The following is a 22,740-nucleotide window of genomic DNA, read 5'->3' as shown; positions in this document are numbered from 1 at the left end:
ACCACATGTCACCAAACAATGGTTGAGGAAAACAGTAACAAATACATACATACATATGTAGGTATGTAAGAATAAAAAAGAAAACCCACCAATGAACATGCCCTGTCATGTACTCTAAACAAGTAATTGAAATATTATGCAAAATTTCTACAATTGCTTTAGCTGATTTTTTTAAACTTATTTTACATTTTGTGTGTTTTTTTTTCGGGGATTGTTAAAATAATGTGTAAAAAACAGAAATTTAATTGAATAGAGAAAACCAACATTGTATGCAACAAACCAAAGTATAAGACAAAAGACCGAAGAAATCTTTTGTTACAATTTAATTGTGCGGAAATTAAGTTCTTCAACATCATCTTAATTTACTACTATATACACATAGATACACTCACTCACTCAAACACATACATTAATTTTATTTACTCTTAAATGTAAAATTGCAAAATAAGTTTGTGTGTATGCTTTCATTATGTCCTTCTCATAATATTATTCATTTTTATTTTCAGACACACTCATCATGACAATAACAAAAAAAAATCCTTTTTAAATATTTTTGCTATTATTGTTCATTTTGTTTTTGCTTTTTCTTGGGCATATTTATTATGTATCTTAAGGATGAATATTACAATTTATTTTGAACTGAAGACGAGTAATAGACTTTAACTGGGATTTTCAGTTTTTTTTCTACTTCTTCTTGTTCTTCTTGTCTTTGCTCTCAACTGCTGCTCAATTTTCTTGTCATATTATGACTGGTTTCTGTTCATCACTATGTTTACCCTGTCTTCATCATTTGTCCGTCTTAATGTCAATTGAGGGTAATGCAAATGTCAATAATATAATAAAAATAAAGCCCAAACGAAGAGAATATAACAAAAAATGTTTGGTGTCTTAACAAAAAAAAAAAAAAAAAAAAAAAAACAATGGCTGTATATGTTTACAACTTGTTTTTTAAGCCCATACTTTGATGTTTTTTTTTTATGAGAAGGATGATGTTCAGACTGAGTATGAATGATAAATGACAATGTTAATAAATGTAATAAAGAAGATAATGAGGCGGGTTAAAGGTTACAGCCAGTTGATTTATCTAGTTACTGCAGCTTGTTTTTTTTTATAAATTAAATCTATCTTATTTTTTCAGGATTCATGTGATAAAAAAAAACGTAAAAACTGTAAACATGTTGATCATATTTCAATTAATTAAAATTTTTTATTTATATTTTTTTTCAGAAAAGGTTTGGGATTCTTTGTTGCTTTTTTTTGTCCCTTTTTATACAATTTCATTAATGAATAACAATTTTTATAATATAAAAGCATTAACCCATGAAAAGGCTTCTTTAATAATAAAAAAAAAATTAGACAAAATTTAGAGAAAAATTAAAAGTTTTTTAGTTTTATGAAACTGAAGAAAGTTTTCATATATTTTTGTAGACAAAAAAGTGTTATATAGAATATATCAATTGAATTGGTATTTTATATTCTTTGCTTTTTAAGATATTAATAAAATTTTCAAACGAATATTTTTCCTTAGAAGCCCCTAAAAATATGTCTCACTTAGAGTATTAATTTTCTTTTAATTTGTCATATTTCTTTTCATTTAATATGCAGCGTTAAAAGTCAGGATTATTTGTTTGTTTCCCTTTTTTTGTTCCCACCACAGTTTTGTTGTTGCTGTCACTTTTTTTAATATTTTAACATTATGCTGCCAACAAAATATCCATCATTTTGTTGCTTTTGTTTTTAACAGATCTTAAGTAAATATTTGTTAATTTTTATAACTGAGTGAATAAGTATAAAAAGACACAAAAGAAATGAAAGCTGGGGAAAAAGGCTAATAATAAATATATAAAACATCTAAACATATATTTCAAAGCAAAAAAGAAAAAAAACGAAAACATATTCCTTGAAAAGGTAATAAAAAAATTGTGTTGGCGTGTGCAGCATAATAAGAACAACAATTTGGAGTTGAGCAGCAACAAAAAAAAAAAAAACAACTCACAAGTCATACAAACATTTCAATGTTTTGCTTCTGTTATTGTTTTTAACCGTTATAATTTTTTTCCTTTTGTTTTTCTTTTTTTTTTCTCTTGTGAGCTTTCTTGTACATTGTTTTTTATTAAATCCCTTAAGGCACACGAAACTTTATCATACTGTCACCTCAAAAACTCAAACTGTTTGTGTGTTTTCTTGCCTTTAAAGCTGCTGCAAAAATACGAAAACAAATTTATTTAAATTTTATATGGAAAACAAGAAAAAGGAAAAAAACTAAAGGGAACAATACGGCAAACATGTATATGAGTGTGGGTGTGAGAGCGAATGAGTGCGGAAAATATGTACATTATCATTATAAGCACTTATATGCAAATAAATGCTTTTGTTAAAAGCCCTAAAATATGCTTCATTGTTCGTTATTATTTGATGATGTTGCCAGCATCCATTATATATAAATATAAAATTTGTAAAAAAAGTAACACATACATATATCTGTGTGTGTTTGTGAAAACAAAACATATTTACCAGCAAACAATGATTTTTGACGTTTCTGCTCATTTTTACAGTATTTTATTTAACAATTTAGTTAACAATGTTGACGTTATTTATACCCAGACTTTTCATATAAGTAATGGAAAAATGTTCTTTCTTCTTTTTTTCATATAGAGCGGCTTTCAATGATTTTAAAATTACAATTATTATTATGATTGTTATTGAAGTTTATTAGATCACGATGTTTATAACAAGCCACTGCTGTTTTGGCTGCTGGCAAAGTGTTAAGGCCTTAAGTGTTAAGAATTTTCTTTTTATAACTTTGTTTTATGAAATTTTTGTAAACAATTTATATGTAGCAATAAAATAAGTAATATTACTTATGTTTTATTACTTTTTATTAGAAGAGAGTTTTTTTAAGAGAAAAGTAATGATTGTTGTACATATTTATGTTATCACTTTTAAGAGTTTTGCTTTATTAAGGATTTTTATTAAAAGCTTTAATTATAAGACAAGAGCATAATAAAGCTTTTGTATTGTATTGTATACCATAAAAGTCTTCTTTTTTTAAGGTAAGTTATTTATAACTTAATAATTTGATTGTAACGTTTCTTTTTCTTAAGTAAGAAAAATGAAATTTGAAGAATGAGTTTGAAAATTTGCATATTAACTTGTAAAGTTTGTGGTAGATGGTTTAGGAAGAGAAATAAAATTCCAGGATTAATTTGTTTGAACAAAACAAAAACGAGTTTATGTTTTGCTTAACTAAACTAAATTGTTTTATAAAATTAAAAAAAAAAAAACATCTGTAAAAAACTAAGAAATAGAAAAAGTACTACGTTTTTCAATTTTAAACTAATTTTTATGTTTCATTAATTTTTTCACATTTTTAGAACTTTTTTAATTTTGTAAAATTTAAATTTTTAATATTTCTTTTAATTTTTAATATTTTTTCAAATAAAAGTGCATTTTTAAATATTCAATTCAGGAAAAATAACTTTATCCTTTTAAAAAATTTAAAATTTATAAAAAAAATTATTTTTCAAATTTAAAAAAGAAAGATTTTTCAATTATTTTTTTTTGTTAAGACCCGCTTTGTGTATGATTAATAAATAGTTTGACAAATAGTGTTTAAGTATGATTATAATTCAAAATTGTTCAAATATAATCACTCATACGCCTATAGACAAACATTTTTGCTTAAACCCACTTAATAAGAAACAACTTTACGTATGCTTAATATTTCATAGATAATTGCTAAAAATAACACTCATACGCCTGACATAAACCTTAAATTTATGTTTTTTACTTTGGCATTTGTTTATTTTCAATTTTGCTTTTCGGAAAGAATCACTCATACGCCTATAGACCTAAAATTTAGTTTAATCCCACTAAGATTTTCAATTCAAAAATATTTGATTTAAAAACCCGCTTTGCGTATGATTAATATTTTGACAGAAAATGTTTAAGTATGACAATTATTCATACTAGTTCAAATAGAATCACTCATACGCCTATAGACAAAAATTTTAATTTAATCCCACTTAATGAGAAAGAACTTTAAGTATGCTTTAATATTTTATAGATAATTGCTACTCATACGCCTTTCATAAACTCATACGCCTTGCATAAACCATATAACTTATGTTTTTACTTTGATATTTATTTACTTTAAATTTTTCGTTTCATAAAGAATCACTCACAAGACAAAATTTTTATTTTAAACCCACTAAGATTTTTCAATGGAAAAACGATTTGCTTTAAAACCCGCGTTGCGTATGATTATTATATTGACAAAAAGAGTTTAAGTATGATTATTATTCAAACTTGTTCAAATAGATTCACTCATGCGCCTATAGACAAAAATTTTAGTTTAATCCAACTTAATAAGAAAAAACTTTATGTATGCCTTATATTTCATAGAAAATTGCTAAAAATAATACTCATACGCCTTGCATTAACCTGTTATTTATGTTCTTTTCCTTGACATTTATTTACTTTAAGTTTTTCGTGTCATATAGAATCACTCACGAGACTATAGACAACATTTTTTATTTAATCCCATTAAGATTTTTCAATTCAAAAATGTTTTGTTTAAAAAACCGCTTTGTGTTCGATTGCTATTTTGACAGAAAATATTTAATTATAATTATTATTAAAACTTGTTCAAATAAAATCACTCATACGCCTATAGGTAAAAATTTTAGTTTAATCCCACTTAATGAGAAAGAACTTTACGTATGCTTAATATTTCATAGATAATTGCTAAAAATAATACTCATACGCCTTTGCATTAACCTGTTATTTATATTTTTTAGTTTGATATTTTTTTTTTTTAGTTTCAATTCCTCTGTTCCTCTAACAGGTTTATTTTATTTAGAATTCTCTTATTTACTTACTTACTCACACTCTCGCTCTATCCCTATCTCTCTCAGGAGTGTTATTATATTATGCCTTGCATCGAGGCAAACATTAAAATTTACTCATTTATTGATGGTATAGAAAAGCTTTCTAGTTAGTCCCTACTCTCTTTTTTCTCTCAGCTGTTGTTGTTTTTATTATTGTAGATTTCCTTGACGTTTTGCTTAAACATCAGACAAGGGAAAAGCTAAAATCTGATGGTAGCACACAAATCTTTAAAGCTTAAATATCCCAACAGTTGAAATTTATCTACAGTATAACGCGGACAAAACTTAAATAATAACGTGACAATATTTAATAAAAAATAACACACACACACACACATTTAAACAACTATACATATAAATTAATATATATGTATATATAATAAAACAACAATACATACACATATATGATACAAAAACAAAATCATAATTAAAAATCCATAAATAATAAAAATTTAGCAAAGAAAGTAATAAAACAACAAGTTAAATGTAAAAAAATAAATTTCCTTTAAACAAATTTTAAAAATTAAAAAGTGTTTTATAGAAAAATCCCTGGCGACTATTAGCAAGTGCAATAAACTCAAAATTAAAGTTAGTGTTAAACAAAAAATTGTAAAATTTAAACTGAGTGTATAAACCTTTGTGTACGCTAGCGTTAGTTGTTGTGTGCGAAAAAAAATAGGTTAAATTAATATTAAATATTGGCTTTCTGTCATAAAAGTGAACCATAAACATTAGAAACTAAAATCAGAGACGACATACAAAGAGTCATTTGATTGAACTACCTAAACAAAGAACCAAACAGCCAACAAACTAAACTGAACGTTTGTAACTCTTAGAGAGACAGTGTATGTGTATTGCTTGTAACTGTAATAGAAATTGTGTGAGCTGTAATATATTCCTTTTACAACAAACTAACAAAACTGTCTGAACAAAAAAAAAGTAAAGTAAATGAGTGAGTTCATGTTTGTTTAACTGGCAGCAAGCAGGACGTACATACTACTACTACAACTACGTGGTGGTCGTCTTGTTTTCTTACTTTTATTGTTGTTGGTGTTGTTGTGTTGCGGTCGATATTATAGACAAACATCATTAAAACGTAACATTTATTGTGTTAGTAATAGTTGTAGTTGTTGTTATAGTAGTAAGTACAATTTTGTTGTAGTATATAAATAATATTATTTTTTTTTATTTTATTATTGCCAACACATTGTCACATACAAACATACAGCAACTAGTTTAGGTTTTTACTTTGCTGCGGAATAAAAAGTATGAGTGTGTTACATTTAATAAACGCCTAAGGTTAGACTACATTTTATTTTATTTATTTATATGTTCCAACTTTATAAGAGGGAGTTTGTTTATGCTATTTTTAAAAGTGTCTGTTATCATAATATGTATGTAAAAAGTTTTGGTTAAAGGTGGGTTTAGGTTTTTTTTGTTATTTTAGTTTTATTTTCGTTTTATTTATTGGCTTTATTTAGCTTAGAAGAAATCAAATAAAAATCAACGTTTAGTTGGGGAAAAACTGAATAGCAAAATGTCATTAGACTATCAACCCTTAAACGGAAGGAAGGAAATAATGTTGTTTTAGTTGTGAGTTATCCATACGACACATACACACAGATGGAAACACTATGGAAATGTTGAAGCAAAATTTTAAATTAATTTAAAATAATCTTAAAATATCTGCTAAAAAACTAAAGCGGTAAAATTTATGATTTACTATAGTTAAGTCTTTTTTAATAATATTAATATATATCACTTTTCAATTTGATTAGTAGTTTTTAAGATTTAAGCATTTATTTGCGAATGAATTTCTCACAAAGCGTATGATTAATATTTCAAATTTTGTACGCCTTTGAAATTATAAAATAATGGTACAAGGCATACATAGAGAAACATTCTATGTAACAAGTAAATGTAAAATAAGGAAATAATAAATATAAAAAAGATTGGAGTTTGTATAACAACTTTGGGTTTATTTTGAAATAATATTACCCATACGCCTACGTAGATAGATGTACATATGTCAAAAGAGCATGAAAAAATTGCATTAAATTAGACTACAATGTGGAATTTTTTAGCAAATAATTAAATATCTATCTAATAATTTTTATTGTCATGTAAAATCCCTCACACTGCTTTTTTATCATTATAAAATTACATCTCAACTTTTAATTTTTGCCATACTTTTGCAAAATTTTAATACGATTCTTTTTACAATGCAATAACAACTTCTTTTAATATGCCCATTAAATACAAATTCTTTAAAAATCATACATCAAGTCATAAAATTTCGCTTCATTAATATAAAACTTCTTTTGACAGCTGCTGTGTATTCGAGGAATTATGAAAAAAAAACTCCATGTAATTTCAAAAATAAAATTGTTTTATTTTGTGTAATAAAAATTAATTTTTTAATAGCTGCTCATACAACAATAAAATTAAATTAAGTTTTTATTTTTACTGTGTGTTGTATCTGTAACATAATTTTTTATTATCGAGAGCTTAACACAGTATAAAAATAAATTTGTTACGAGGAATAGCAAGGATAAAAATTTTAAATTTTATTTTTTAAATAAAGCAACAGTTAGCTATAAAACTCCTTTTTTCCGTGGAGAGGGGAATTTTTTTCTTATTACGAAAAATCATTTAAAAGAAATTAATCTCTTAATAATATAAAATAACACAAAAGTTTAATTAAACTTGAAAGAGGAGGGGCAGAGAAAAAGACTAAGTAAAGAATATAAACTAATATTTTTTTTGTGGATTATTTTAAAAGTTAGGCTTCTGTTGTCCATGATTTCCAACTAATTTAGAAATCCATTTGATTTTAAATTTAATTCATATGTTAAAATTTACAGTACTATTTACTTATTGACTTAGTTAGAGCTATCAATTAAAAGTAATACAAACTATTGAGTTATGGTTTTTAGTTTATTAACCTACTATAAACCGTTAATAACTTTTTTAAACATTTACGAATATGGGGATTAATGGACTTACATATAGGTAGTAGTTTATTATTAAAATTATTACTGAACGTATGAGTGATATTTTGTCTATTTACCTAATTGCTTATAACGTATGATTAATATTTTGTTATTATTTAAAACCAATAATACTCATACGTCTTTGGGTTTTTCATGTTTATGAGAGTAAAATTTTCGTTATGATTTACTAATCTGATAATTATTAAGGCATGAGATGATTGATATTATAGTTGCCATAAAGCTGATTTCACTTAAAAGTCTTACTTCTTCATGAGTTTGTCCAACATTTTAATTTTTGCATTTTTACTAGTTAATCAGAAAAACTATTAAATCCTTGAAAAAAAAAAATTAAATTTCCTAATTTATTTTCTTGTAACAAAATCCCTTTGCAACACATAAGCAGATAAATAAACACCATGTAGATTTCATTTTTTTCTCAAAAAATTATAACAATCCAATGAGCTATAAAATATTGTTTAAAAAAATAAAAAAAAACAACTTAAAATCCCTCATAATCATCAACATCATATGGCAGAGGCATATAAAAAACGTAATCAAGTACTTTCATGTTTTTACTACCGCTAACTCCTTAATAAACGTTTAAAAAATTGTTGTAGTCGGGTTTTTTCGGTTGGATTATAGACATTCTCCTAAGATTTGCCTTGGCAACAACAACTTAAATTTTTGACGATTTATGCAAAACACAACACGTCAAAAGAAGAAAAGAAAAATGGAAAAAATATTTAAATGTTTTTTAACATAATTTTACTACCCTTTTTTTACAACTACTTGGAGGCTTCACACAAAAAAGTTTCCTTTGGGAAAAAAAGGGAATTTCTTAGAACAAAAGCAAATATGTTTTATATTTAATATATACATTACTTGTTATTTTATGTGCTAAGGATCATAAAAATAGCCTTACTTTAGTAATGCTTAAGTTTCTACACTCCCTTTTCGTTTGGTATTTAATGCCTACAGCTTGTTGTTTTTCTTCCTTGGGCTCAGGTAGTTAGGAAGTATTGTCGCCTTTATATTTTAGCTGAATTTTTGTCAGTGTTGTATTGTTTAATATAGCTGTAAATTTACTTTGTAATGTTAAACTTTTAGTCACGCGTTTGTTAAGTATGTTTCGTTGTGTGTTGTTACTTAGTTGCTGCTGAAGTTGTTCTCTAGAAAAATTTCTCAATTACCTGTAATTTTGTTAGATTTTTATTATTTATTCTAGCAAAGTACTTGTCAGTACGTTGTTTGTGATTGTTGAAGCAAGAAATTAGTTTAGGCTACTGTTCTTTTTGAATTTGTCTCCTATTTCTAAATTACTGCACAGAAATAACACAATGATAGGTTTGGCAAATATTTATTTCCAGTAAAATCATAAGAAACTTTTATTTTAATTCCAATAAAATCTTTGTATATATAAAACTCAAGTGTAAACTTTAAAATAAAATTTAATAAAGTTATAATGAAGATAATTTTGCAAATTGTTTTTGAAAACCAAATAAATCAATTAGAAAGTTGTAAAGTTAACAAACTAAATTTAAAAATGTATTTTTATTGAAATTTATTGAACATTTTTCATTAACATTTCGCTGGGTTATACAATTTTCACAATTTAACAGTTTATTTTACATTAAATGCTAAAATAACTACACCATACCTTTGATTTGATTCTCTTATATAGGTATTAGTGTTAGTATTAGTATTAATTTAATAGACTATACATGTAACTTGTAGTTAGTTGTACTTAGTAGTAGTGGTGGATGCCTTTTTCATATAAAGTTACAAAATTTATGAGCAATTTCTATTTTACGTGTCTCTTAGTTACATTAAAGTATATTCTTTCTTTCTCCTCCACTTTAGTACAACAAAAACTTGATTACAACAATTTTCCAACAATTCTTTTATACTTTCGTTTTTTATTTAATGTTATTAAATTAGAATTATAACTTTGTAACATGTCAAATTTAACAATATGTCATTAACAAATAAAAAGGAAACTACTGTTAAAGAAATTGCAAAAAAATTGTCCTGGGGTTTTTTATTTATATTTTAAATTTATTTTAATGATGTTGTTAATATTGAATTTCTGGGAATTAAGTTTTTATTTTAAACTACTCTTTACTCTATGGCAACCTTATGTTGCAATTAAGTTGGCATTAAATTTGGAAAACATAATTTTTCAGTTTTTATTTGCTTTTTATTATTTAATGTTAAGAAATTGTGATAAAAAATATACATAAAATATTTTATGGTTTTAACAATATAAGTAGAATTATATTTTACACTAAATCTTTAACCGCAAGCAAAACAGTCATTTGGGAAAAGGTTTACATTTTAATGTAGAGTAAGAAGAGAAAGAGTATTATGGGCATTTATGTAAAAAACAACTTTAGATTTAACACTTTCTTTTAAATTAATTCACTTTTAACTGTGTAGTTATATACTAAATTATTATTTTTATCAATTTTTAGATCACTGATAAACAACCTATGCTCCTGGTTCTATACATGTAAAGGTAAGTTTTCATTATTTTATTTAAAATATAAAGTAATTTTTAAATAATAAATCGTCTGCTTTTCAATAAGATAAAGCTATTGCCATCTAATCTATAGACTAGTTCAATGCCTAGACTACAGACTAGTTTAATGATTAGTCCACTACCTAGTCTATAAAATAAGAGAATTATTAGCCGAATGACTAGTCTGGTTTAACTTCCAGTCTAGTCTAATGCCACAAACTAGTTTAATGACTAGCCTAATGTCTCTATTAATATCTAGTCTATATTGCTAATGACTAGTCTTATTGCTAAGACTAGTCTTATAACTAACCTGCTTACAAGTCTTATATTTAGTTGGTTAGTTTGAAAGGAGGATCAAGTCAGAAGAAATACAACTAGGCCTTTTGTGCGCTCCTTTACCACTGCCATAGGTAATCTACTAGAATAGAATAACCACTTACCTACCGGAGGTCACAGTATTATATTTAGTAAGATAACTTAAAAATAGTTAGGTAGTCTAAGGACTAGTCTAATGGCTAAATTATTCTAAGATGTTTGATATGTAATAGTCTATAATGTAGTATATGGACTAATCGATTGGTTGATTGATTGATTAGTAAGTCTAAGGGCTAGTCTATTGATCAGTCTGATGACTAATGTAATAACTTGTGGATAAACTTGAATTTAGTCTACTTACTCTATGGTCTTGTTAATGGATAACTTTGTTATTTAGTTTTTTACTTAATTCTAAGATTTGTCTATTTTCTACTTCATAAAGTTGGATATGGACTAGTCTATGATGTAGTATATGAACTAGTCTATGGACTGGTCATCTTCGATCTAGTCTACAAACTAGTCCATAAATTTGCCTATGAAACACTCAATTGAATAAAGAAATTAAAACCAATAACAACGAATATATTTTTATTCTATTGTCTAAAAGCTCTTTTTTATAAATCTCCTACTTTAAATTTCTACATTTTAAATAACATTTAAAAAAAAACAAATAATTTCACACAAAAACACCAGAAAACAAGGGTTAACAAGGTTTTGTTTAAATGTCAACCTACCTTAATTTTTTGTTCTATTTTACTACCGCCATCACCATCATTATTATCATTGTCATTATGATTGCAATGTCAAAACATTTCACACACTTATGGCGGAATATGGGACAAGTGCTAAAAACACTCTTCATATAATATATGTTGTATAAATATTTTAATTATTTTTTTTATTTTTTATTTTAAATTTACAATCATATAGTGTTTAATTATCACAACATCTGCCTACTTTTTTATTATAACTTTAAATGAATATTCAAATAAATTTAATAGGTTTTTTTTTTTTACAATTTTATAAATTTTTTTATTTTTGTTATAGGGTTGACAAGTAAAACAAAATTTAAATATTTATCAAACATATTAATGTATGCGCTGGTTCAAATTATAATCATTTTTTTAACTTTTTTTTTGCAATTAAAAGTAGTTTAATTGTTTAAACTTATTGTTTTTTTTTCATTATATTTTTGTTTAAAGTAATTTATGTAAGTATGTCATAAAATATAAAAAACCCCGTTAGTATTCATTTAAATTTATCATTTATACGTTTACATAAAGCTTGTTTTTATAAGGGTAACTTCCGTTTTATGTGTGTAAGTTGTAGATTCTAGTAAGTATGCATTTGTTGTTTGTTTGTTTGATTGAGAGTGTATGCGTGGGTATTTGTCACATTTCATACCAACTTTAAAATGCTGTGATGATCATGATGATGATGGTTTTGTTTGCAATAGCAACAACAAGAATACAATAGTCTCATTCAAAAACTTTAACACTTGTTTTATTTTGCTTTTTATATTTTACCCAGAATGCAAATTTATTTTATGGTTAATGTTTGTACTTTTATGTAAATAATATTTGTCATGTATACCAGCATAAAGTGGAAAGCAAACGTGGATAACAAGGTTTTCTTTTCAAATAAATAAAATGTAAAAGACTTTTCTAAATGAAATCCATTTGTTTAATAAAATAATGTATTTGATTGAAAATATTCTAAAACGCCCATTTAAAAGGGGCGTGTCACAGAAAATTAAGCTTAAATTACAAAAAGTTTGTGGTTTATGTATAAAAACTTTATACAATTTTAACAATTCTTTTGGAAATTTATTTTAACTTTTTATTTATTTCTATTGTGGCTTGTTAAACTTTTGTCAACCACTGTTCTCGATTACCACTTTATTTTTATTTGTTATATTATTGCCTGTTCACAAATGAAAATCAAATATAAATGAAATGAAAAAAGAGTCAAAGTTGTGTAGAGGGGGTGGGGGAGTGGTGCGTTTAAAGTAATCCCATAATATATTTTCTCTCTTTGTAATATACAACGTTTGTATGTATTTTAGAAAATTTGTAGAAATTTAAAGCAATAATATTTATATTTTATTTGCATAATAACACTAACATACTACCACCCATACACATAAAGGAACAAGTAGGTTGACACGCAAAAAAAAAGGATTTTTTTATTACGGTACAATGATTTTGTATCGTTATTTGAATGTTATTTATGTACATATGTATGTGTACTAACAAATAATATGAGAAACAAAGTAAAGCCTAAAAGCATGCTATAGATTTTGCTCTATACATATGTATGTTGTTTATGTATATGTATGAATTTCACAGATAAAATAAACAAATGCTATTTTTATTTTTTAATAATAATTTTTAATTCCTGTTGATAAAACTAAAACTAAATTTTTATATTTTCTGGTACTTAGTTGATGTTGTTCTACTTATAATTTTTTCCCCAAAGGAGTCTATTTATGTTAAAATGTAATAGGATTTTGTAAAAATTTAAATAAAATTATTGTCAATTCTAAGACATTATTATTTATTTATAAATATAATAATATTAAAGGATTAAGAAAATTACAGTCACCCAAACAGTAATATAAAAACAACTTTTTAATACAACATTTGTCTTCATATTTTAAGAAAATTTTTATAAATATTTTACTTAATTTCCTAAAATGTAATTTTGTATTAAGCAACAAATAAAAGGAAATATTTATTACCTATAGGCTTCCAGTTAACATGTACCTTCTCATTAACATCTGCTGACGTTGATAATGTTATGCTGTCATGCAATTACTACAACTATATGGGATATATATTTAAACATATTTAATCATTTATAATCCTTACATTATTTTTAAGCAGATATTTTCTTTTTATATCCACTGACTTAAGTCTACCATGAGTTGAACTGATTATATTGCAAACACAATTTTCCTTCATAAACAAACAATACAAATTGATTTTAATTAAAATGAAAAAAAAATCAACAGAAAAAAGTAAAGGAAATTTTTTGAAATATTATCTACAGTAGAGCTAAAGAATATAGCAGCAGCTAGTCTACAGTGTAGACTACAGAATATAGGCTAGTCTATAGTCGAGAGTATAGACCAGTCTGTAGTCGAGAGTATAGACCAGTCTATAGTCGAGAGTATAGACCAGTCTATAGTCGAGAGTATACCAGCCTATAGTCGAGAGTATAGTCGATAGTATAGTCGATAGTATAGACCATTCTATAGTCGAGAGTATAGACCAGTGTATAGTAGAGAGTATAGACCAGTCTATAGTCGAGAGTATAGACCAGTCTAAAGTTTAAACTAGTATAAAATCCAACGTTTAGACTAGTCTATAGCCCAGAGTACAAACTAGTCTATAGTAAAATTCCCTTTTTCGTAAAAATATTACATAAAATTAACCAAATGTTTGCTTTTTAATTTATGTTAAGTTTTATTTTTATTTTATTGTTATTAATATAACATATTATTTTTTCCCGCAAACAATTACAATTAATTGATGTCAATATTTTTTTAGTATGTATATTCATAATGGGTGTGTGTGTGTGAATTTGTGCGTATAAACCAAATACAGTTATCTCCATAGAATATATAGAATAGGAGCAAAAAAGGAAATTGTGTTAAAGAGATTAATACGTGAGGGAAAGACTGTTATTTCAAATTAAAAAAAATTGCTCACAATTTTATGCTTAAACCCTTTTAGATATTATTTTTCTCAGATTAACTAGCCAATCATGAAATTATTCTCTTTTGCATGCTTTATGTTTAGTAGAGGGAACAAACTCCTCGGGAATATATTATTCCGAATAGGCCTGTATAATTATTTGAACCATATTTGTATCCACTTGTCTGTACTGTCAACCAGTTAAAATCAATAATCATGTGAATTGCATTCAATTAATTGTTGGCTTAAAAGCAGAGTTTATATTTTATGTTTACAAGTATTTTAATGTATAACACTCATATTATGTTTGAAATTATTTGTAAGTATGTAACGTAAGCAGCAGCTGTGTTATTTTCCAATGTAGCAATGGATTAAATATATTTAACATAAAGCAACAACAACAATTATATTAAAATGTTTTTATACCCGTCGACTTTTGTGGATTTTTTTTCTTCATAAATAAAATGTGTACATTTATAGGTACTTACGAATATGTCTAAATAAATCCAATTAAGTTGTAGCATAAAAAGACCTCTTACCCGTGGCAAGTAACGCCAATCAGACGTGTATTTAATAAAATTGGCGGCGTTAAAATGTTTTACAACATACAAGCAACTTATGATTTTTATATATTTACACAAATATTACTTTTTTTTTGCTTTTTACAAGTTTAACATTTGAACTCAATGTTTGGCACAGTTAAAAGGGGTCAAAGGAGTTTAAGCAACAAGTGTTTATAATAGAAATATGTCTGAATATGTTATAAAGATTTTAGTTGTATTAATTTCTTAAAGCAAATGTTCGTGATTTTTTTAGAAATTTTTATAATTTTGTTTAATACTAATTAAATATTAATCATACGTCTGGTCTACCCCATAAACTTAAATAATTAATATAATTCATATGCTTAATTTATTCATTTGTTTTATTTTTTGATTCCTTAAATATTACCATTTTTCTTTAAAATTATAAGTTGCTCTATTTCAAAAATAATTTTTTTTTCTCTGAATTTCAAAAATTAGCATTTTATTTCAATAATTAAACTTTACATTGTACATTGACACAATGCAAAAGTTTTGTACAAAAACTTTAATACAAACATTAGTTAAAAGCTGTCATTTATAAAGCAAAAGCTGCAGAAAAAAAAACTATATTAACAATTCCCAGGCTTTTACATTTGCCAACAAGTCCTTAACTCTTGCTCTAAGGATAAAATACAAATGTAATTCTATGTGTTTGTGTGTGGGAGTTTGTCATAGTGTTGGCATATTTAGCACAAACACGCGTTTGCATTGTTCTAGTTTCAGTTAATAGTAAAAAAAAAAATCTGCAGAAAAAGAAGAAAAAGTCGTGACTTTTTTGTTGTATTTTTTTAATAGACAATTAAAAAGTTTTCAATTTTATTAACGTTAAAAGCCACATATATAGCGAAAAAAAAACTCAAAAATGGCAAACTAGAGAAAAAAATGTTTATTTTTTTAACACATTTACACAAATAAAACTGTAGAATGAAGGAAGGAAAAAAAATTGATTATATATTTTGTTAAATACTTTTAGCAACAATATCAATTTATTTGTTTTTTCATGTTTTATATATACATATATTTACTTGTATTAATTACATACATTTGTAAATAAAATGTTGGCTAAAGTCAGGCATGGATAATTTTGTTTACTTTAGAAAAAAAAAAAAATGAAAACCACTGCCACAATGGAAAAAGCTTTATTTCGGATTTATCTATTGTTCTGTGGAAAGGCTGTTAAAAAGACTCTTGACTATTTTATGGACTAGTATAGAGACCTGTCTAAGAACTAGTATGTTGTCTATTCTGTAGCATAGTTAATGGACTCGTCTATGGTTATATTTATAGTCTTGGCTAATCAAATAAATTAAGTATCTTATGGTATGACTAGTCTTAGGATTACTTAACAAAATGTTATTTAACTATTTAAATTTCCATCCCTGTTTATTATTGCAGTTGCCATTAAATTTATACAATGTTGTACTCAAACATAATATGTTTATTGTAAAAATATGTATACATTTAAGAGGATATATTTGTATATACTTATCCAAGGATATAAGTGCTGTTACATATGTACCATGTGTACAGATAGAGAGAGATATAGATACACATAAAGAAAGAGAGAATGAGATAGAAAGAGAAAAAAGTAAACTTAGTTTGAAGAGACAGTTCTTAATTAAGAGATTCTAATGGAATTATAAAAACATTAAAAAAACTAAAAGCTGATAAATTTCTTAAAATCAGCTAAATATATTTTTTTATTGAAACGTCCCTATTCTTGTATAAGTGAACCTTAAAGTCTACGAATTATACGTATACGAATTTTTAACATTTTATTCTTTCAAGGACTATTTGTGGCCTTTAGAATATAACAATTTCTCCATTAGTATATACATATGTATATGTGTGTATAAATGTTTTTGTTAGCATGCAGAATATTCAATATTTTATTAATATTGATATTTAATAAACAAATATTGAAATAAATTAAAATTGATTGATTGATTACACTTGAATTGTTTGTGTGTGATTCATTCAAAATATTCACTATAAAAATAGTTCTCCTGTATTTGTTTTTGTTTTATTAAGATGTTATTTTAATTTTTGTTTTTTATTATTATTGTTATTTTTTGCAAAAAAAAAAAAAAAACAACTCAATTAACTTTTTACTTAAATATACAATAATTTTAATAATAACAAATACAATAAATAATTAATTTCATTTACACAATTATTTTATGATTTTTGTACTTTTTTTTTAATTACGAAAACTGCAATCGTTAAGCTTACTTTTTAGCTTATAAAGCAAAAAAACTTGTGATAATTTATGATATTAAGAAACTCAGTAAATAAAAGAAATCATTAAAAATCATACAATATTACTAACTAGTAATAAACAAAGCATACAATGCAAACATATTTGTGTGTATATATTATTTACTTAATTTCAACAAACGTCGGCAATTAATATAAAGAAAAATAAAAAACTCACACACACACAGACAGAATAATCAGCTTCTTAACTAAAAACATTTATTTCATGAAATTGTATGTATAAATAAATGATTTATTTATAATATTAAATGCAAACAGACAAAGTTGTATAAGAGAACACTCACATAAGTTAGACACAATGACATTGACTACCCACCATTCATGCTAAAGCATGCATGCTTACTGAACAGTTAGCAAGAGAAAACAAAAGATTAGGTTGTACCTATACATATATAGAAATAGTTTCCGTTTCCTTTAACTATATAAAATGTATTTATTATTATTATGGCCTAATTTTAAGGGCCTTATATCTATTGTTAAGATTTAAAATAATAAAATATTGTGATAAATTTTGAGGAATTTAAGCAACAAAGTCTAAGAAGTTAAAAATTAAGTAAAATATTTTCTTAACATGCAGGTTATTTAGAATTTTCCAAAACCTTTTGATTAAAACAATTATTATTCTTCTACAAAAAAGGTTTTATTTTTGCTTATTTTTTTGTAATTAAGACAAAACATATGGTGAACCTTTTTACGTTTCCCTAACCCATTTAATAGACCCAGAAATATAAGTATTTATTATTTTTTTTCAGATTTCTTATCCAGTTTTAATTGTGCCCTAAAATTAATACTTTTTTTTGAAAATAATAAGAAAAAATCCTTACAATTCTTAAGTAAATATAAATAGAAGCAAAAAAAAATTATACACATTTCTTAGTTCTTTTATATTTTATTTTAATCATAATGATTTATGATGCATGTTTATGCTTAAATATAAATTTACATAAATTCTATTTTTTCGAGATTTTTTCTACCATAAAAAATATTCATAATAATGAAACGTTAAGGAGCTTTTGAGGAAAAACCAAAGTAATAGAGAAGAGTATGTGGTTTAGTTCTAGGAGTTTTTCAAGTATCGGTTGCTATGCCATTATAATTTTATGTTAATTAATCTTGAGGGTTTATGAAAATTTACTTTTGTAAGAGAGGGAAAGAATGCGACAGAAAGTTTTAGGATTTTGAGTATGAGAGGTTAATTGTTTAACTCTTTTCTAGCAACAAGCCTTTGGAAGATTACCTGTTGAATGTTGCTTTTTTGTTGTTGTTAAGTTGCTTTTCGACATGTATTGAAGTGGAAAATATTTATATTAACTTATTTAGCTTAAGTATATAAAAGAGATTTTCTAATAATGCAGCACAAATGTTAGCTTTTTCTAGTTAAAATTATTATTTGCATTCCTGCGGCCAAAATATCATAACTAAGGTTATGTTAAGAATGTTATTTGTTTTAAATGAATATAAATTATATAATTATACCTTAAATATACTCCAGACGAGTTCTTTAAGAGATTAATGGCCTTAATGATTTCTTACACGCTTAAAAATTGTACTATAAGTTACCTAAATGGCTTTGAACTTTGGCACACTTAAGGTCATTAGAAAAATATTTGAACTCTGTTTCTATTTCTTAAAGAGGATTAATTGAAAAAAACGTTATTTTTTTATTTTGAAATAAATTTTAACATTTGATGGAAAAATCTAAATTTATGTACTTAACTAAAACAGAACAAGAACTGAATTAGAACTAAACTAAAACTGAACTATAACTAAACTAGAACAAAAACCAAACTGAACTAAAATTGTTGTGATAAATTTAAAATAATTTATTTTAAAGCAAATCATTAATTTAAAACACACTTCTACTTTCTTTTTAGGTATTTCAATGACAATAATTTCCATAATAAAATCTGTCTGTGTTGTGAATTATTTCAAACGTTTATTTGTAAACTAAATTTCCATAACAAAAACTCAAGTCACTCAAGTGCAACTTTACACAAAAACACACTGAATCTGCTCTCTGTAGGTGGTAGTAAGTATTTTACACAAATATTTATGTTTTTTTCACTTTTTTGCATAAAATATTCAATTTAACAATCAAAAACAAAGTCGTCCTGATGGAGTTTTTTGCATTTAAAATGTGTATAATGACTGTATATGTGTGCGTGTGTATGGTATATATATGAGTTTTTCATGTAAAACTTTACAGAAAATATTCGTGTATTTTTTAACAATCTATAAATTTCAAACATAACCAGGGTATGTTTAACTTTATTGAAAGCAACATGCAACAATTTAGTTTGAAAACTTGAACTCATACCAACATATACAACATACAAAATAACAAAAACGCAATAAATTTTCATTAAAACTAATCATGCAGAGAAAATGTTTGCGGGAATGTTTGTGTGTGTTACACAGCACAGACCCGCATGAAACTTTGTTTAGTTTAATATTTATTTGTTCGTAATGTTGTCAACTCAACAATTAAGTCAGAGAAAGAGGCAAACAACCGAGGTTGTAGTAAATAATGCTGACATCCCAGCGATCTCTGCTAAAACTGTTTTACGTTAGATACTTTTGAATATTAAAAAAAATTTGTTATATGGGAAATCAGCAATTCCTGTAAGTTTTATTTATCCTTCAAAATTTTTGGATATACATATACTTTTGTTTGTGGGAAATTATCCGCCTTTAAATATTTGTTTGTTGGCCTTATTTTTATGTGTTTCCATTTTCCAAATCCATTTATATGTATTGGCTTATTGACTTTAAAGCAATTCGAAATTGATTTTTCTACATACTGTTTTTATTTCTTTATTATGGCATTAGTTTTACTTCTCATTCACTCGCATATTTGCAATTATCAATGAGTTTCTGTTTTCTTTTCATTCTCAAATGGACCACAAAATCATGTGGCAAATAAAGTCATGATAGAGTATTACAGCTCAGCAGTGTATTGAAGGGCTAAAAATCATTTCTTCACCATTAACGAGGGGAGAATGATAAGTTTCGAAAATGTGAACTGGAATATATATTTGTCAGAAATGAACATTTGAACTAGAACTAAACTAGAAATGAACTAGGACTGAACTAGGACTGTACTAGAACTGAACTAGATCTAAACTAGATCTGAACTAGAACTGAACTAGAACTAGAACTAGAACTGAACTAGAAGTAGAACTGAACTAGAACTGAACTAGAACTGAACTAGAACTGAACTAGAACTGAACTAGAACTGAACTAGAACTGAACTAGAACTGAACTAGAACTGAACTAGAACTGAACTAGAACTGAACTAGAACTGAACTAGAACTGAACTAGAACTGAACTAGAACTGAACTAGAACTGAACTAGAACTGAACTAGAACTGAACTAGAACTGAACTAGAACTGAACTAGAACTGAACTAGAACTGAACTAGAACTGAACTAGAACTGAACTAGAACTGAACTAGAACTGAACTAGAACTGAACTAGAACTGAACTAGAACTGAACTAGAATTGAACTAGAACTGAACTAGAACTGAACTAGAACTGAACTAGAACTGAACTAGAACTGAACTAGAACTGAACTAGAACTGAACTAGAACTGAACTAGAACTGAACTAGAACTGAACTAGAACTGAACTAGAACTGAACTAAAACTGAACTAGAACTAAACTTGAATCTGAAATAGAAAGAAATCTGAATAAAGAAGAAACTAGAACTGAAAGACGTCTGTAATTTTTGAATGCCCCTCGCACCTCTCATTTATAATGCTATTTAAGTGAATTTATATTTTTATATTGTAAAGTAAAATGTTTAATGCATTTAATGGTTTCTAAGCCATTTACTAAAGTACACTTACCTTTTGCTGTCCGTAGTTGTTAGTTGGATATTTTACTTTGGATTTTGTGGTCACGATTAGCAACATATTGACCAAACTGTTACAAACTGTAAAGAAAAAAAGGGCTAAGTTAATTTTTAAATAGAGTATTTGTGTTTAATAGTAAAAGTTTTCTTTTATGAATGAGACGAAAATACATAATTGGTAAAATGGTTTTTTATACAAAAGACTTAGAATTTTGGTAGCAGTAGAGTGTAAAGAGAGTTTGTGGCTTAAGTGATATGGTCTAAAACATTGCTAGCAACTATTATAAACAGTAAACTGTTTGTGATAGCCGTTAATTCAAGATAAAAGTATTTTTCTGTTTTTTACAAAAAATACTATTGTTTTAGTGCAATTAAAATTTATATTATAATATACATTAAGGATTTTTCATTTATCTGCCATTTTGCTTTAAAATTTAATATATTAAATTTTGCATAAATCTACTTAAGGTCCTTGCTTGTCTCCTTTAGTCTTTGTTCTTTTGCTCCCTTTTTATTATACATATAAATAAAAACACTATGAATATAAGCTGGTAACTGTCTATCTGTATCTTCATCTAACATCTTCTTTTAAAAACATTTCATTGTTCTGAATATCTGTATATTATTTATATACAACAACAAAATATTTTTATTTTTTCCATTGCTGTTGTTGCTATTCACAGGATTTCTTTATGGTAATTTCTTGTTTTTTGTTTATTCTTGAGGATTTTTCATTTTACATTTGTATGAATTTTTAATAAAACAAAAAAACCAAACAAACATATAAACAAACAAATAAAAGTCAAAATCATACACAAGCTGCACAGAAATTAACTTAATGGTTTGTGGAAAGTAAAAATATACAAAAGGAGAAGGTGTTGTAGAATTATACCTGGGACAATAATATGCACAGGCACCCACACACCTGTTAAATATAGAAATGTTTTTTTGTTTTTTTTTTGCACAACATTTGAATATGAATTTAAAAGTACTTAAATATGTATTTGTTTATATCAGGGTAAGATGTAAGCAGACTAATGCAAATGAAATTGGTCTGTACTAACAGTTGGAAAAAACTAAAGACTAAAGAGGAATTTTCCGACAAAAAATATGAAAATTCTTATTCAGAAATTTCTTTACATACATATTTATAAAAGTATATATGTTCTTTTAAATGACTTGTTGTTCTCTCCTTGTTTTAGTTAAGTTCTTATAACTAATGTTGGTCTATAAAACTAAAAAGTCATTTTATATACATATATTTCAAAAAATTTTGCATATGTGTGTATAAGAAATACATTTTATATTATAAACACTTTTCCCACTTGGTTTTTTTTATTTATTGGAAGTAAAGGTAATTTCACTTTTTGTACTAAAGTTCTTTTTTCCAGTTTAATAAGAAATTTTAACAGAACTAAAACCTGAACTGAACTAGAACGGAATTAGAACAGAACTAAAACAGAACTAGAACAGAACTAGAACAGAACTAGAACAGAACTAGAACAGAACTAGAACGGAACTAAAACAGAACTAGAACAGAACTAGAACAGAACAGAACTAGAACAGAACTAGAACAGAACTAGAACAGAACTAGAACAGAACTAGAACAGAACTAG

At 25.7% G+C, this 22,740-nt stretch overlaps 1 protein-coding gene across 1 annotated transcript in view; it reads left to right on the top strand.

Annotated features, from left to right (window-relative positions):
• The window catches only part of LOC111683756 (high affinity cGMP-specific 3',5'-cyclic phosphodiesterase 9A), a 110,416-nt gene that overhangs the window by 23,363 nt on the left and 64,313 nt on the right, over positions 1 to 22,740 (top strand). The window contains exon 3 of the mRNA XM_046946022.1: positions 10,354 to 10,397. The gene's annotated coding sequence lies outside the window, so the exon portion shown is untranslated. The remainder of the gene's footprint in view (positions 1 to 10,353; positions 10,398 to 22,740) is intronic.

This window comes from Lucilia cuprina, chromosome 3 (assembly GCF_022045245.1).
Source record: "Lucilia cuprina isolate Lc7/37 chromosome 3, ASM2204524v1, whole genome shotgun sequence".
Taxonomy (NCBI): Eukaryota; Metazoa; Arthropoda; class Insecta; order Diptera; family Calliphoridae; genus Lucilia; species Lucilia cuprina.
Note: the sequence above shows the minus strand (reverse complement) of the source record. Positions and strands in the feature narration are given on the sequence as shown.